The following is an 18,036-nucleotide window of genomic DNA, read 5'->3' on the forward strand; positions in this document are numbered from 1 at the left end:
CTCTGGAGCCAAAAATCTAGGACCCTTTGGTGCACTCCCACCACAATTTAGGCATGTGTATTGTAATTAGACCAGGGCTCAGCTTTACCATTAGGATTCTGTAAGACTTTGTAAGTTGTGAAGCATCTACTTAACCTGACCAAAGGGAATTGCTGTAGCGAGGTGGTCCCATAACACTGGCCACTCAATCAATGGGTGCGTCACTAGTGCTTTACATTGACCATAGGTTCAAGGCCACTGAGCAGCAGTAGTGGTGACTTAGGGGGTTAGGCCTGAAAATCAAGCGTACATTTGGTATGGATTTTAGCTCTCTTAGTTTTGGTATTCTTTCCAAGGTGAGATTACTAGTAACTCCCCTGATCCACAGGGAACCTGGAATTTTCCAGCCTATGGGAACAGGAGGGGCCTGAGTTGTGCCCCAGTGGTGTAGCCATCTAGTTGAATAAACCTTTGAACTGTGGCAGGATCTGCACCAGATGTTCCAGATTGGCGCATGCCAGCAATAGGCCCAGTTCACCCATCCTCTCCATATAACTTCAAACTCATTTTGTGTGAAATAGCAGAATATTGTTTTCGTGTATTTTTTATTATCAATTACATTTTTAAAAACAAAATTATTATAAAGTTTGAAGTTAAGTATATTTATAATAATCATAGAGACTTCTGGGATTTATTTGTTGGATCCACAAAGAGAAACCCATATCTATATTGCAGAATTTAAGTTCAGTTATTCTATAACAATGGGAGATATTTTAGGAAAGTTGGGTTCAAAGAGGTGCTTAGGACAATGGAGTTTGGGATGAAAGGGAAAAAATGATATTTAAGGCAGATGTTTAGTTGAGTTGGCTGTGTGAGGGAGATGTCCTGAGACCAGCTCTATGCTGAGAAAAGTTGTGAATTTGAAGCAGCCACCCAGTTTCAAGCCAGAGAAGCCTCGGTTTTCAGAAAGAAGTCTGTTTCCAAGCTTCCTTTGGATTTCCACAGCAGAGTGTAAGTGAGTGAGAAGTCATGTGGTATATTTTATTAAAGTAACAGCAGATTTTGTCTTGGGTAATCTTACTGGATTTTTATGATTAAAATCTATAAGAAAGATGTTGCCAAGTAGTTTACTTGTGTGTTATGACAAAGTGCGTTTTTTGGGGAATGTTTTGTAAGACTGTTTGAACTGTGTGATTTTAATCTTGTGTGTTTAAGTTTCTTCTTCTTGTTAATAAACTTGTAGTTTTAAAATCCTAAAAGTGTTTCTGGGATTTTATGCTTCTGGGATCAGTAGTTTTCCCTTCGTTTTCAAAACACAAAATGAAAAGTTGTGATCAGTAAGACAAGCCTCCCTCTAGGATTTGGTTTACTCAGGAAAGAACATTGGTTGCGGTCGTAACCCAGGCTACTTGTTGGTTTAGCATTTCTGGTTTTTGTTTGACTTCTAGGTATATTTTATGCTATGTTCTGTCGCTTTTGCGAGTTCCCTTTGTTTACTTCAGCATTGCTACTGCTCTTTGCCTCACAAATAGTCTGGCTCCAGGCATGAGTGGCTTAGATGAGCTGTGTTTAGGAAAAGAGGATATGGGAGAGGACCAGCAAGGAAAACATCACAGAGCAGGAGAAACAGTGAGAAAAAAGAGGAAGAGGGCACTGAGCAAAGAGGCCATATTCACAGGGGGTCTTCAAGAAGCATCTCAACTTAACTGAGTGGAAGTGTATATGGTGCCTTTGCTTTACCTAGCCAGCTGTTACCTAGCTGTGTCATCTGCTGAAGCCATAATTCCAGCCTCAAACTAGGGCCTGGACAGCACTGCCTGTGATTGTCAAGGTCACTGTGATTCTTACTTTTTATGCCACAGACTCCTTTCAGGCTGCAACAGGTGACATTAGCTAACAACATGCAGTTCACAGGAAACATGTGTCATGGAGGTACTGAGGTTCTCTTTATCAGGATGTACACTTGCATCCCTTTCCCTATTGGCAAATGAAGCAGAATGAGATAATGCTAGGTTTCATCTGAATACTAGGCTGCCCTGTGGCGTAAGGTGCCACCCTACCAACGGCGCACACATTGCCTTATGCATTCCGTAAACTCCCTATGATCAGCCTAGCATCTTAATCAATCGAAACAGATTCCACTCTCTGTGTACCACTGGTTTGTGACCACAAGCATCTTCATGCAGGTCTGTGCTTACAGTGCAGATAAGAGTCTTGATTTCATCCAACACTACTCCCCTGTGCAACCTTTATTGTACCAAACCACCAAGTTACAGGTTAGCTATTGGGGAACAAAGGGTGATACCGTGCAGATGTGGCTCATGAATCTCGACATGAATACAGATATAGCTGCAGAACATACCTACAGTGAGAGCAATACTGCCACAAGAAACAATCTGGACCACTCTGGAGGAACTTTGCAATATACTTGAGTACATATTCGATTGTCGTAAAAGCCCATCTGTTTCACTAATGTCTTTTAGGAAAGGAAATCTGCCGGCTTTACATGGTCTGACCTACTTGTGACTCCAGACCCACAGCAATGTGGTTTACTCTTAAAATGCCCTCTGAAATAGCCTAGCAAGCCACTCAGTTGTATCAAACTGCTAAAGCCAAGTCAATAAGGTATGAAACTGGACAGACCACCCAGCATCAAACTTGGCACCAGAAATGACAACAATAATCTCAGCCCTGTCGACCCTGCAAAATCTTCCTTACTAACATGTTGCACCTTATGCCAAAATTGGGAGAGCTGTCTCACAGACTAGTCAAGCAACAGCCTGACATAGTCATCTTACAGAATCATGTCCTAGACACGACCATCACCATCCTTCGGTATGTCCTGTCCCAATAACAAGACAGACCCAGCAGAGGTGGTGGCACAGTTTTATACAGCCAGGAGGGATTTGCCCTGGAAGTCTTCAATATCAACTCTGGACCCCATGAAATCTTATGTCACTAGGTCAAACATGGGCAAGGAAACCTCCTGCTGATTACTATGTACCATCCCCCTTCAGCTGAAGAATCAGTGCTCCTCCATGTTAAACAATACTTGGAGGAAGCACTGACTGAGGGTGGCAAGGCCACAGAATTGACTCTGGGTGGGAGACTTCAATGCCCATCACCAAGAGTGGCTCAGTAGCACCAGTACAGACTGAGATGGCTGAGTCCTAAAGGACATCGCTGCTAGACTGGGTCTGCAGCAGGTGGTGAGGGAACCAACAAGAGCTGGCTGGTAAAAGTAGGGAAAATCCCAAGATATTCTATAAGTATATCAATGGGAAGAGGATAACCAAGGAAAGAGTAGGGCCCATTAGGGACCAAGGGGGCAATCTATGGGTGGAGCCAGAGGACATCAGGAGAGTTTTGAACGAATACTTCACATCTGTCTTCACCCAAGAGAATGAGGATGAAGGTATCAAATTCAGGGAGAGAGACTGCAAGGTTGTTGAGCAAATTGATATAGGGAGTGACAAGGTATTGGAGGTGTTGGCAGGCTTAAAAATGGACAAATCTCCAGGTCCGGATGATTTGTGTCCCAGACTACTGAGGGAGGCAAGGGAGGGGCTCTGACCCAAATTTTTAATTCCTTTCTGGCCACAGGGGAGGTGCCAGAGGACTGGAGAACAGCTAATGTGGTCCCGCTATTTAAGAAGGGTTGTAGAGATAAGCCAGGGAACTACAGGCCAGTGAGTCTCATGTCAGTGGTAGGGAAACTATTGGAGAAAATTCTGAAGGAGAGCATCTATCTCCACTTGGAGAGGCAAGGTTTGATCAGGGATAGTCAGCATGGCTTTGTCAGAGGGAGGTCATGCCTAACAAATTTGATTGAATTTTTTGAGGAGGTGACCAGGTGTGTAGATGAGGGTAGTGCAGTTGATGTAGTTTATATGGATTTCAGCAAAGCCTTTGACAAGGTCCCACATGGGAGACTTATAAAGAAGGCAAATACACATAGGATACAGGGTAATTTGATAAGGTGGATTCAAAATTGGCTTAGTTGTAGGAGACAGAGGGTGATGATAGAAGGATACTTTAGTGACTGGAAGCCAGTGTCCAGTGGCGTACCACAGGGATCGGTGTTGTGTCCCCTATTATTCGTAATTTATATAAATGACATAGATGACTATGTGGAGGGTAGGATTAGTAAATTTGCGGATGACACAAAGATTGGCCGGGTGGTTTACAGTGAGGTTGAGTGTCTTGGGCCACAGGAAGATATAGACGGGATGGTCAAATGGGCAGATAAGTGGCAGATGGAATTTAATACTGAAAAGTGTGAGGTGATACACTTTGAAAGGAGTAATTTGACAAGGAAGTATTTCAATGAATGGCATGACATTAGGAAGTTCAGAGGAACAAAGGGACCTTGGCATGTGTGTCCATAGATCTCTGAAGGTGGAGGGGCATGTTAGTGGGGTGGTGAAAAAGGCATTTAGGACACTTGCCTTTATCAATCGAGGTATAGATTACAAAAGTGGGGAGGTCATGTTGGAGTTGTACAGAACCTTGGTGAGGCCACAGCTGGAGTACAGTGTGCAGTTCTGGTCACTACATTATAGAAAGGATGTGATTGCACGGGAGTGGGTGCAGAGGAGATTCACCAGGATGTTGCCTGGGATGAAACATTTAAGTTATGACGAGAGGTTGGATAGACTTGAGTTGTTTTTGTTGGAGCAGAGAAGACTGATGGGCGACCTGATCGAGGTGTACAAGATTATGCGGGGCATTGACAGGGTGGATAGGGAGCAGCTGTTCCCCTTGGTTGAAGGGTAAGTCACGAGGGGACTCAAGTTCAAGGTGAGGGGCAGGAGGTTTAGGGGGGATGTGAGGAAAAACTTTTTTACCCAGAGGAATACGCTGCCTGGGAGGGTGGTGGAGGCGGGTTGCCTCACATTCTGGATGAGCACTTGGCACATCATAACATTCAAGGCTATGGGCCAAGTGCTAGTAAATGGGATTAGCTAGGTAGGTCAGGTGTTTCTCACGTGTCCGTGCAGACTTGATGGGCCGAAGGGCCTCTTCTGCACTGTGTGATTCTGTGAAGAGGGAAAAACATACTTGACCTCATCGTCACCAACCTGCCTGCCGCAAACACATCTGCCCATGACAGTACTGGTAGGAGTGACCACCGTACAGTCCTTGTGAAGATGAAGTCTCATCTTCACATTGAGTATACCCTCTTATCATGTTGTGTAGCACTACCACCGTGCTAAATGGGATAGACTTCGAACAGATCTAACAACTCAAGACTGGGCAACCAAGAGATGCAGTGGGCCATCAGCAGCAGCAGAATTGTAGTCAACGACAATCTGTAACTTCATGGCCTGACGTATCCCCCAGTCTACCATTATCACCAAGCCAGGGGATCAACCCTGGTTCAATGAATAGTGCAGGAGGGCATGCCAGGAGCAGCACCAGGCATATCTAAAAATGAGACGTCAACCTGTTGAAGCTACAACACAGGACTAAGAAAGAGTTGAAATATAAGCTGGTTTAAGGTGTGTGGGGGGGGCGGAGAGAGAGAAGTGGAGGGGGGGGTGTGGTTGTAGGGACAAACAAGCAGTGATAGAAGCAGATCATCAAAAGATGTCAACAACAATAGAACAAAAGAACACAGGTGTTAAAGTTGGTGATATTATCTAAACGAATGTGCTAATTAAGAATGGATGGTAGGGCACTCAAGGTATAGCTCTATTGGGGGTGGAGGGAGCATAAAAGATTTTAAAATATTTAAAAATAATGGAAATAGGTGGGAAAAGAAAAAGCTATGTAATTTATTGGGAAAAAAAGGAAGGGGGAAACAGAAAGGGGGTGGGGATGGAGGAGGGAGCTCAAGACCTAAAGTTGTTGAATTCAATATTCAGTCCGGAAGGTTGTAAAGTGCCTAGTCGGAAGATGAGGTGTTGTTCCTCCAGTTTGCGTTGGGCTTCACTGGAACAATGCAGCAAGCCAAGGACAGACATGTGGGCAAGAGAGCAGGGTGGAGTGTTAAAATGGCAAGCGACAGGGAGGTTTGGGTCATTCTTGCGGACAGACCGCAGGTGTTCTGTAAAGCGGTGGCCCAGTTTACGTTGGAGAGACCACACCCCCCCCCACTTCTCTCTCTCTCTCTCTCTCTCCGCCCCCCCCCCCCCCCCCCCCCCCCCCCCCCCCCCCCACACACACACCTTAAACCAGCTTATATTTCAACTCTTTCTTGGACTCGAACTCAAGTTCTGTCGAAGGGTCATGAGGACTCGAAACGTCAACTCTTTTCTTCTCCGCCGATGCTGCCAGATATTTCCATTATCTTTAAATATTTTAAAATCTTTTATGCTCCCTCCACCCCCACTAGAGCTATACCTTGAGTGCCCTACCATCCATTCTTAATTGGCACATTCGTTTAGATAATATCACCAACTTTAACACCTATGTGTTCTTTTGTTCTATTGTTGTTGACATCTTTTGATGATCTGCTTCTATCACTGCTTGTTTGTCCCTACAACCACACCAACCCCCTCCACTTCTCTCTCTCTCTCTCTCTCCGCCCCCCCCACACACCTTAAACCAGCTTATATTTCAACTCTTTCTTGGACTCGAACTCAAGTTCTGTCGAAGGGTCATGAGGACTCGAAACGTCAACTCTTTTCTTCTCCGCCGATGCTGCCAGACCTGCTGAGTTTTTCCAGGTAATTCTGTTTTTGTTTTGGATTTCCAGCATCCGCAATTGTTTTGTTTTTAACACAGGACTACGTGCATGCCAAACAGCGTAAGCAGAAAATGATAGACAGAGCTAAGCACTTCCACAACCAATGGATCAGATCTAAGCTCTGCAGTCCTGCCAGATCAGGTCATGAATGGTGGTGGATAATTAAACAAGTCACTGGAGGAGGACGTTCCACAAATATCCCTATCCTCAATGATAGGGGAGCCCAGCATATCAGTGCAAAAGATAAGGCTGAAGCATTTGCAAAAGTCTGCAGCCAGAAGTGCAGAGTGGATGATCCATCTCAGCCTCCTCCGAAGATCACAGATGCCAGTCTTCAACCAATTTAATTCACTCCAAAAGATATCAAGAAAAGATTGAAGGCCCTGGATATTACAAAGGTTCTGGGCCCTGACAATATTCCAACAATAGTACCGAAGACTTGTGGTCCAGAATTTTCTGTGCCCCTAACCAAGCTACAACATCTACAACACTGGCATCTACCTGTCAATGTGGAAAATTGCCCAGGTATGCCCTGAACACAAGAAGCAGTACAAATCCAACCAAGCCACCCCATCAGTCTACTCATGATGATCAGTAAAGTGATTGAAGGGGTCATCAACAGTGCTATCAAACGGCACTTTCTTGGCAATAACCTGCTCACTGACGTGCAGTTTGGGTTCTGGTAGGGTCACTCAGCTCCTGACCTCATTACATCCTTCGTTCAAACATGGACAAAAAAGCTGAACTACAGAGGTGAGTTGAAAGTCACTGGCCTTGACATCAAGGCAGCATTTGACCGAGTGTGGCATCAGGGAGCTCTAACAAAACTGGAGTCAATGGGAATCGGGGGAAAACTCTCCACTGGTTGGAGTCATACCGAGCACAAAGGAAGATGATTGTGGTTGTTGGAAGTCAATCATCTCAGTTCCAGAACATCACTGCAGGAATTCTTCAAAGCAGTGTCCTAATCCCAACCATCTTCAGCTGCTTTGTCAATGACCTTCCACAAGCATGACCCAGACTTTCCTGTCATTTGCCATTTCAACACACCATCCTGCTCTCATGCCCACATGCCCGTCCCTAGCCTGCAGCATTGTTCCAGTGAAGCTCAACGCAAACTGGAGGAACAGCACCTCATCTGCCACTTTACAGGCATTTTACAACCTTCCGGACTTGACATTGAGTTCAACAACTTCAGACAATGAACTCTTTCTTCTATCCTCACCCCTTTTTTAATCCCCTTTTTTCTATTCATTTTTATTTTTTATCCACTTATTTTTATTTTTATTTATTTATCCATGGTTTTATCCCTTTTCTCATCCCCCCTTCTATCCCATTTTTGACAGTTGAGCATCCTAGTGTCATCGCACACTCACGCAATATCTCGCTCGGCAGGTGCCATGCCTGCCATTAATTAAGAGGCCAATTAAGGCCATTAAAAAGTCAATTGACGCCGATTTTTCATTGTCCGTGCGATTTCATGCTTGTCGCAAGGGCAAAACAGACGGGCGGCCAGCCAACAATTTCAAAAACCTCATCTATAGGTGGGATAAAAAGGGACGAGCATGAAGTCACACGGGCAATGAAAAATCAGCGTCAATGTACTTTTTACTGGCCTTAATTAGCCTCTAAGTTAATGGCAGGCGTGGCTCCGGCACCTACGCACACCTGCCGAGCAAAATATCGCGCGAGTGCGCGATGTCACTAGGACCCTCACTTGTCGAAAATGGGATAGAATTGGGGGGTTAAAAAAGGGAATAAAACTGGGGATAAATGAATAAAAAGGGCAACAGCATTGCCAGTGTGAGTAGTGTGGAGTTTGGTAGATAGTTTGCTGCTGGTGACTTATTGGTATATGGCAGCTTCCTCTTTGTTCAAGGCTTCAATTGTTAGCATTTCCAGGCTTCATTTCCGGATTCTTTGGTATCTCCAAGGACCCTAAAGAATTCAAACCATGTGGACCCTTCAAGGTATCAGACAGCCTTCTGTTACCCTGGTAATGGGGATTGTGGTCACTGCTGAAGGCACCTCCGAGGAGGAGGAAGAGAGGGGCAGTAGGGAGAGGGGGGCCAGTTGTCCCTATGCAGCTTCCAGGGGAACAACCTGTGGAGGAGAGGCACAGGGGCGCATGGCCAGCTGGCAGTCCAAGGTGGAAGGGGCCGCATAAGACACACTATCCTGCTGCCAGGGTTTACAGGCAGCGATACAGCTACCTCAATATACCCGGGGAGCAGTGCCGAAGGAGGCTCCACCTCTCCAGGGAGACCTCCATTTGTCAGATGATTTGGCCTGAGATCAGCTCCGACTGTGTGGGCGGACACTTCACGCCTAGTGCCTCTTAAGATCACGGCGACCCTCAACTTCTATGCCTCCTAGGCTCTTGCCAGGGATCAGTGGGGGATCTTTGTGGAGTCTCCCAATCAGCTGTCCATCGTTGCATCAAGCTGGTGACAGAAGCTCTGTTCAGGCGGGTATTGACTTTCATTCATTTCCATACGGATGAGGACTGCCAGGCTGGACGAGCCAGAGGCTTTGCAGTGATTGCTGGGTTCTCCTGCATCCAGGGTGCAATCGACTGCACACATGTGGCCATCAAGGCACCAGCAGGTCAGCCAGGTGCCTTCATTAACAGGAAGGGATTCCGCTCCATGAAGGTACAGATAGTGTGTGACCATAGGATGCATATTCTGCAAGTCTGTGCAAGGTATCCTGGCAGCTCCCATGATGCGTACATCCTGAGACACCCCCAAGTGCCGAGGCTCTTTAGTGCTCCAACTCGACTGGATGGATGGCTCTGGGTGACAAGGGCTATCCTTGGAAAAGATGGCTTATGATGCCTCTCCACCACCCAAGAACAGAGGCAGAGCAGCGGTATAACAGGAGCCATGGCTCCACAAGGGCAGTGATAGAGAGGACCATAGATCTTCTGAAGAATTGCTTCCGATGCCTGGACCATTCAGGGGGAGCACTACAATACCCCACAGAGCAGGCGTCACTGGTAGTGTTTGCATGCTGCACTCTCCACAGTCTGGCACTGGCAAGGGGGGATCCCACTGGAGGAACAGGATGTTGACACAGCTGCACAGACTACAGATGATGAATCCAGTCATGAGTCAGAAAAGGAGCATGGTGAGGAGAACGCTGAGGGTGTGGAGGCAGACCTCTGCAGCCTCCAGGGAGGCAGGGACATCAGGGATGCCTTGATCCTACGCTCCTTCAGCTAGGCTGCCAAATATGCACTACCACCCGATGCAAGGGCTGCCGCCTCCATCCCGGATATCTGAAATGGCCCTTTCCTTTGACCCTAAAGTCCAATCAGTGCCTGTTCAATTAAGTTTCGAGCCCCCCCACGTCTTGCATTACATACTGGCATACCCTGCACCACATTAAATAAGAAAAGTGAAACGTACTCAGGTAATTACAACAAAAGAAACTTTATCTCATCTTGACAGTCAAACAAATTAACAGAACCTTCTCTGGTCTTCAGCCTCAGACCAGTTAAAATAGATAAAACATTGCACAACAGAAGATCACCGGTGACCAGTCCCTCTTGTGCTCATGGTGCCTTAAACTTACGTTAGCGAGTGCGACGTCTTGGTGTGCCCCCCACCCCATCGCTGGCACCGGCATTGGAGATAGCCTGCTGACTCTCCTGTCCTGTTGGCCTTGATGACCTTGGCGGTCGTGCTTTGGCCAGTGGAGCCTGTGCTGGCCCCGCCTGGGAGGGAGCAGCCAGTTCCATGGCTGGCATCATCTCCCCAGTCGCTGCAGCCTCATCAGATGCCACAGACACTGGCAGAGGGGCAGAGGAGCTGCTGCCGTTATCCAGAGCGCCCTGAGAGGAACCCACAGAGACAACAGACAGCCCGTGCGCCAATGTGAGGTCGCTCTGGACCTCCCTGCTTGCCATTGATGGACGGGCACCTAACTGGGATACTGGGTGCCTCATCCATCTCCCACATGGACACTAACTACCTGAGGTTAGAGCCTGTGTGAGGGCTTGTGGATCCGAGCACAACCCCAGGAACCCCTGATTCTGTTCCTGGAGCTGCCTCTCCATAAGATTCGCCACTGTGTCAATGGAAGATCAGTGACCTCGACTATGAGGGTCAACGCAGTGCTGATGCTCCACATGGACTCCTCCATAACGGAGACCAGGGCACACATACCCTCATGGATCTCCGCCAGATCCTCCCGCACATGTTGCTGGACATCCAGCACCTGCTGCCTAATGGATGACTCCAGAGGCTCATCATCTGTCTTCAACTGAGCATCGTCCTGGTCTCCAGTAGTCCTCCGACTGCTGGTGCCCTGGGCACTCTCTGCCTCCGCCTGCACCTCAAGCGAGTGTGAAGTGCCCTCACCACTGTGCACTGACATTTTAGCGGAAAATCTAACACCTACCGATGTGCGCTGGCGCCTGATTCAGAGAGCGGGTGTAATGCAGGTGCATCTGGAGCCTGGCAAGTCTCTAGTGTCAGGGGTGGGTCTTCGTGGGTGTGTGGTGGCAAACCTAAGAGAGAAAAATGACATGTTATTAGTTAAAGTCATCACACTGTCCTTGTGCATGTCAGGCACCCTGGTGAGACCATGGAGGTCTGTATCGTGGTGCCATCATCTTTCAATGATCAATGGGGAATCCAGTTTTGAGGTTCCCATCAATGATGACACAACACAAGAATGTTTGCGCCATCAGAAACTCTCATCTCTGTGCACTCTTACCTTCGTCTGACACACCATCCTCTCCGCAGCTGGTTGACGAATTGTTTAGCATCTCTCCAGCTCCAAGGCATCCTGCTCATTTCTTGTTAGGATTAGGAGATTAGCAGGGCCTAGCCGGTCCATGACCTTTCAGTGTTTAAATGGGCCATCTTCTCCTGAAAGGATAGAGGAGCATTGATTAGTCCATTCTCTACCTGCAGCACCATTGCAACCTGGCCAACCCCACCTGAGGAGCACCTTGCAGGGCACACCCAAGTTATGGCCCTTGAGCCGCAAGGCACTCAGTCCAAGCAGCCAGGGCTCACTCCCTTGGCCAGCTCCAGCATCATTGACATTTGCCACTCAGACTCTAACACCCCTGTGCTCCACGGGGCAGGGGGAAGCCCTTAACACTTCAACACCATCATGCCAACACGACACTCACCTTCTGGAGCGCAGCAGGTCATCAGACCTCTTGCGGCAGTAGACCCAGGTGCGCAGCACAACATCATGGCTGGTGATCAGCACTGCCGCCTCCTCCCAAGCTCTTTTTTTAAGGTGCAATGGCCTCCCCTTTCCATCCCTAGGGACAAGGGTGTCCCTCCTGACAGCCACCTCCTCCAGGAGGATTGCAAGGCACTCATCAGAAAACCAAGGAGTCAAGTGCCCACCCGACCTGCCCTCCCACCTGGCGTCTGTAGCGCATTGGAATCCATAAGTTTTAATCTCCTGCTGACAATACTGAAGATGTCTTCCTCACCGGCAGCCTTCCAGGGCCTGACTGTGCCAGTTTAAAACCGGCTGCCGGTTCACCATTGGACCCAGCGGCCGACAGACCCCTGCCCTGCCCCCGACTGCCCCTTCCCAACCATTGGGCTCCTTGGGGAGCCGCCGTTCAAGCTCAGCGGGCTTTAGTTGGCTGAACTCAAAATTCTGGCCTATGATTGGAGGAACAGCAAGGATGGGAGGGAGGGAACCTGTGATTGAAGGAGATGGAGTAGTGAACATGGGAGAGACAGGAAAATTGAAACCAAAATAAAACTTTTCTTCTGAGTTGAAACATGGTAACATAGAAAATAGGAGCAGGAGTAGGTCATTCGGGCCTTTGAGCCTGCTCCACCATTCAGTGTGATCATGGCTGATCCTCTATCTCAATGCCGTACTCCTACTCTCCCCATAACCCTTGACAACTTCAGAGTCCAGAAATCGATCAACTTCCTTCTTAAAAATATTCAGTGATTTGGCCTCCACAAGCTTCTGTGGTAGAGAATTCCATAGGTTTACCACCCTCTGAGTGAAGAAGTTTCTCCTCATCTCAGTCCTAAATGGTTTACCCTGTATGCTAAGATTGTGACCTCTTGTTCTAGATCCCCCAGCCAGAGGAAATATCATCCCTGCATCCAGTCTATCCATCCCTGTCAGCATTTTATATCTTTCACTGAGATCTCCTCTCATTCTTCTAAACTCCAGTGAATACTGACCTAGTCACCCAATCTCTCTTCTTACGACAATCCTACAATCTCAGGAATCAGTCTGGTGAAACTTCGCTGCATTGCCTCTATGGCAAGTATATCCTTTCTTAGGGAAGGAGACCAAAACTGCCACAATACTCCAGGTATAGTCTCACCAAGGTCCTGTACAGCAGCAGTAAGACATCCTTGCTCCTGTACTGATGTCCTCTCGCAATGAAGGCCAACATACCATTTGCCTTCTTAACTGCTTGCTGCACCCGAATGCTTGCTTTCAGTGATTGGTGTACAAGGACACCAGGTCCCTTTGTACTTCAACATTTCCCAATCTATCACTATTTAAATAGTACTCTGCCATTCTGTTTATACTACCGAAGTGGATAACTTAACATTTATCCACATTATACTGCATCTGCCATATATTTGCCCACTCACTCAACCTATCTAAATCGCCTTGAAGCCTCTTAATACCCTTCTCGTTGCTCACATTCCCACCAAGTTTCATGTGGTCAGCAAACTTGGAAATAATACATTTGGTCCCCTCATCCAAATCATTGATGTATATTGTGAATAGCTGGGTCCCAAGCACTGATCCCTGCGATACCCCACTAGTCACCACCTGCCACTCCGAAAAAGACCCATTTATTCCTACTCTCTGTTTCCTGTCTGCTAACCAATTTTCAATCCATGCCAATATATTACCCCCAATCCCATGTGCTTTAATTTTACACACTAACCTCTTATTTGGGACTTCATTAAAAGCTTTCAGAAAATCCAAATACACCACATCCACTGGTTCTCCCTTATCTATTCTGCTAGTTACGTCCTCAAAGAACTCCAGTAGGTTTGTCAAACATGATTTCCCTTTCATAAATCCATGTTGATTTTGTCTAATCCCGTTGATATTTTCTAAGTATCCTGTTATCACATCCTTTATAATAGACTCTAGAATTTTCCCGACTGCCGAGGTTAGGCCAACCGATCTGTACTTCGCTGTTTACTACCCCCTTCTTATGTTAAATAGTGGAGTTACATTTGTCACCCACCAATCTGCCTGGACTATTCTAGATTCTACAGAATTTTGGAAGATGACAACCAACGCATCTACTATTTCCACGGCCACCTCTTTTAGTACCCTGGGATGTAGATTATCGGGCCCTGGGGCTTTATCAGCTTTCAGTCCATTAATTTCTCCAGCACTGTTGTTTTATTGAAGAGAGAAAGAGACAGAAACAATGCTTTTCAGAGCATAACCTCAGAACTTAGGTGTCAATCCATTGTTGACACTTTCTTCCTTCCTTTGGAATATTTATTTTTTACCATCCTTTTGGAGTTATATGATTTTTATTGAGGCTCGAAGGGCACTGTTTCTAGCAGCCACCAGGGAGAATGTATTGAGGTGAATCTTTTTTAAATTATTTATAAATAAACAGTCCTCTCCCCACCACTGTACTAGTTGCAACAACCCTCCAATTCCAATATAAAAGAGAAAGAAAAGTAGGGATCTTAGCACCACCATCAATGGAGCTTGAGAAGGAGGTCAAGATGGTGGCGGATCCAGTGCAGGTAAAACAGCTTCAGCTGTGCATGAGAGAGAAGGAATATGAGAGGGAGGGAATGTGAGAGAAAGGGAATGTGGGAAAAAGGGAAAGAGAGGGAGACAGACACTGAGGAAGGAGGGGGGACGGAGGGAAGAAGGAAGCCTCTCTGGTCAGGAGTGAGGCTGTGAATAACAGGTAACATTGCTCATTTTCACACTTCCAGCTTATTTATTTCTGTATATGATTTTCCAATTCTTTTTTAAATCTTTCTGTTTCCATCTAAAATCCTCCTCCTGGGCCTTGCTTTTGTGTTTATAAACTACAGCTGGAACAGCAATAACCAAAGAAAAAAGTTAAATCCTTTCCAATTGCTTTCATCCGCTGCAACAAAGAAGATGTGCCTACATTGAACCAGAGTGTCCACATGAGACACTCCATCTCTCCTCCACCCCTCTTTTGCCCCCTCATTTTGTCATTTCTTGTACCCTCCTCCCTCCCCCACCAACCGCCGTGCCCCCTCCCCTCTCAAGTATCACTGATACTTGAGTAAAGTTCGTATTCTGTTCCTTTATAATGAGGTAACTGGAAAGTCAGCATCCCAGCCAGGTCAGGCAGCTGTTATATTTCGATTCCAAAAATGAGCCCAACTGCATTAATCTCACAGTACTTTTGTAATTCCACCCATTTGAGGTGGCCTAGAATATTTGCATTTCATCACAGATTATTAAAAGTGCTGTAATTTTCCAGCCCCTCACACTTCAGTGAATTTGTCGCTTTACGCTATAATGTGTACATGTTTCATCATCACAAAAACTTTTCAGACCTTTTTATCTTTAGCCACTCATCCCTGGGGATTAAATTGTTGAATTTTAACATCCAAGCTCTCTAGTCTTCAGCCACTGAATTCTTAAGTGACATAGGTGACCTGGTATATGTACCAGAAAGATTCACTGATTTTGTGTACATAAATCCCAGAGTCTATAATGTATTATCTTTCTTACTCTGCTAGGATTTCAGTTAGGCACATCAGCAGTGAAAGTGTTCGTGGCAGTCGTGACAGTACTTATGACGGCATAAATACTGGTGGTGTTGGGAATTGACGCTGCAACAAAGAAGATGTGCCTACATTGAACCAGAATATTCTCCCAAATTATGCCTCTGTGCTCAGGGCCAACCTTTCATGAGCGTTGCCCTGAAGAACTGATCTTCGAAGAAGACCTCAACTGTTGTGACTAGTCTAAAACAGAAGTAGAATGATATTTCAAGGAATCTGGTTGTTTATGCTAAGAACAATCTGATTCTTCTAGGTTAATCAGAATACTTTCCAGAGTGAAAATGTTGTAACAGACCGAATGTAACAGGAAGACAATCCTCTGGTAACCAGAACTGTGTTTACGGAAATCACAAATATAAGACCAAATTCATACAATGTGTCACTAGAAGATTCTTCCCCAAGGTATCTTTTTGTTGAATTGGACTCCAACCAAACCATAGCTTGATTACTAATTTAAAATAAATATAGTTATTACCTAGTCCATGAACAAATTCTCAAGCTTAGGGTTTTCTATTTCTGTAATATCAGCAAATTAGCAGAAACCATCAGTCAGTGGGTAAAGGTATCAATTAGTTACAGCCATGGTATGAATCACAAAATCTTACCTTTGGATTACTTTCCTAAGATGCCTGCATAAAGCAATGTTATTAAAAATGCTGAGTTCAGTTTTCAAAATTTTAATATGTTATATCTATATTTTAATAAATTAAGCTATCAATGTTTGCTTCAGTCAAAACCTGAATACTTTGGATTTTTGAATACCCAATTTTTGGGTTTGGAGCCCTGATGATATTAAAAAGCATGATCTAAATTACATTTAACGTCAAATTACAAATTCTTCTTTGTACTAAATAAAATTAAATCCTACAACAAACTGTGGAGAGAAGAACTTGTTTATTGATTTTTTAAATTAAATGCTTTTAGAAATAGTCATTTGGATGGGGGAGCCCGGCACATCAGTGCAAAAAGACAAGGCTGAAGCATTGCAACCATCTTTAACCAAAAATGTAGACTAGGTGATGCATCTCAGCCTCCTGCGGACGCTTCTAGTATCACAGATACCAATCTCCAACCAGCTCAATTCACTTCACATGATAGCAAGAAACAGCTGGATATTGCAAAAGCTATGGGTCCTCACACCATCCAGGCAATATTACTGAAGACTTACTAAATACTGATAAGATTACTGAATATGCTCCAAAACTAGCCACGCCCTAGCTAAGCTGTTCCAGTATAGCTACAACACTGGCATCTACCCAGCAATGTGGAAAATTGCCCAGGTATGTCCTGTCCACAAAAAAGCAGGACAAATATAATCTGGCCAATTACCACCCCATTAACCTCCTCTTGATCTTCAGCAAAGTGATAGAAGATATCATCAATATTGCTATCAAGCTGCACTTACATAAAATAACCTGCTCATTAATGCTCAGTGTGGATTCCGCCAGGATCACTTGGTTCCTGATCTCATTACAGCCTTAGTCTAAACATGGTCAAAAGAGCTGAACTCAAGAGTGACTGCCCTTGACATCAAGGCAGTATTTGACCGAGTGTGGCATCAAGAGGCCCTGGAAAAATTGAAGTCAATGAGAATCAGGGGAAATCTCTCCAGTCGTTGAAGTCATACCTAGCACAAAAGAAGATGGTTGAGGTGGTTGGAGGCCAATCATCTCAGTCTCAGGACACGCTGCAGGAGTTAGGCAGGGTAGTTCCTAAGCCCAACTATCTTCAGTTGCTTCATCAATGACCCTCCTTCCATCATGAAGTAAGAAGTGGGGATGTTTGCTGATGATTGCACAACGTGCAGTTCCATTCGCAACTCATCAGATATTGAAGTAGTCCATGCCAATGTGCAGCAAGAGCTGGACAACATTAAGGCTTGGACTGATAAGTGGCAAGTAACATTCACACCATACAAATGCCAGGCAATGATTAGCTCCAACAAGTGAGAGTCTAACCATGTCCTTTTGATATTCAATGCATTACCATTGCTGAATCCCCCACTATCAACATCCTGGGGATTACCGTTGACTAGAAACTGAACTGGACTAGCCACATAAATACTGTGGTTACAAGAGCAGGTCAGAGGTTGACTCCCCAAAGCCTTTCCAACATCTACAAGCACAAGTCAGGAGTGTGATGGAATATTTTCACCTATCTGAATGAATGCTGCTCCAACAACCCTCAAGAAGCTTAACACCATCCAGTACAATCCAGTTCACTTGATCATCACACTATCCACCACCTTAAACATTCACTCCCTCCACCACTGATTCATAGTGGTAGCAGTGTGTACTATGTACAAGATGTACTGCAACAACTCACCAATGCTCCTTTGACAGCACATTCCAAATCCTCTATCACCTAGCAGGACAAAGGCAGCAAATACATGGTAACACCACCACCTGCAAGTTCCCCTCCAAGACTTGGAACTATATTGCTGTTCCTTCACTGTTGCTGGATCAAAATTCTGGAACTTCCTTTCCAGCAGCACTGTGGGTGCTCCTGCACCAGACAGACTGCAATGATTCAAGAAAGTAGCTCACCATCACTTTCTCAGAGGCAATTAGCAATAAGCAACAAATGTTGGCATTCACAGTG

At 45.7% G+C, this 18,036-nt stretch overlaps 1 protein-coding gene across 1 annotated transcript in view; it reads left to right on the top strand.

Annotated features, from left to right (window-relative positions):
• The window catches only part of LOC121282384 (acidic mammalian chitinase-like), a 118,899-nt gene that overhangs the window by 74,671 nt on the left and 26,192 nt on the right, over positions 1-18,036 (top strand). The window lies entirely within an intron of this gene.

Source organism: Carcharodon carcharias, chromosome 9 (genome assembly GCF_017639515.1).
Source record: "Carcharodon carcharias isolate sCarCar2 chromosome 9, sCarCar2.pri, whole genome shotgun sequence".
Lineage (NCBI taxonomy): Eukaryota > Metazoa > Chordata > Chondrichthyes > Lamniformes > Lamnidae > Carcharodon > Carcharodon carcharias.